The sequence below is a fragment of the Lathyrus oleraceus genome, chromosome 2 (genome assembly GCF_024323335.1).
Source record: "Lathyrus oleraceus cultivar Zhongwan6 chromosome 2, CAAS_Psat_ZW6_1.0, whole genome shotgun sequence".
Taxonomy (NCBI): domain Eukaryota; kingdom Viridiplantae; phylum Streptophyta; class Magnoliopsida; order Fabales; family Fabaceae; genus Lathyrus; species Lathyrus oleraceus.
Window position 1 is genome coordinate 59408723 of NC_066580.1, and position 745 is coordinate 59409467.

The window sequence follows — 745 nt, forward strand, 5'->3', positions numbered from 1 at the left end:
CTGAACGTTACGCTCGCGCACGTTTATTCTTCCATAGAATTAGGAGAGTTATGGCCAAAGACCAAAACCAAAGACCTCTTAAAGATTTCGCCCAACCATCCAACGAAGACCCTAGTTCTAGTATAGTAAACCCAACCATCCCAGCTAATAATTTCGAACTTAAACCCTCCCTGTTGCAACTAGTGCAACAGAGACAATTCGCAGGTCTCGCTACTGAGAACCCAAACCAACATTTAAAAATCTTTCTCCAATTAGCAGACACTTTTAAAACCAATGGAGCTTCTCCTGAGGCAATCCGTTTAAGATTATTCCCTTTTTCCCTCAGAGATAAAGCCATATCATGGTTAGATTCCCTTCCACCCAATTCCATTACGACTTGGGATAACCTTAGAAGAGTATTCCTTGCTAGATACTTTCCCCCAAGTAAGACTGGCGTTCTTCGAAACCATATAACTAGATTTACCCATAACCAAGGAGAATCGCTGTTCGAAGCTTGGGAGAGATATAAGGAGCTGTTAAGAGCATGCCCACATCATGGTTTAGAAAATTGGTTAATCATTCAGACCTTCTATAATGGACTTCACTATAACACTAAGATCACCATCGACGCTGCCGCAGGCGGTGCACTGATGAACAAACCTTATCCTGAAGCTAGTGCCCTCATCGAAGATATGGCTCAAAACCATCAATCATGGGGAGTCGAACGAGCGACAGTTGAGAAGAAGGAAGCCCAAGGAGGAGTACA

At 43.2% G+C, this 745-nt stretch overlaps 1 non-coding gene across 1 annotated transcript; it reads right to left on the reverse strand.

Moving 5' to 3' along the window:
* Positions 1 to 434: 434 nt before the first annotated feature.
* LOC127123983 (small nucleolar RNA R71) lies at positions 435 to 541 on the reverse strand. The gene has a single exon (XR_007803634.1). It is a non-coding gene; the product is annotated as a small nucleolar RNA R71 (small nucleolar RNA).
* Between the last annotated feature and the right edge of the window lie 204 nt (positions 542 to 745).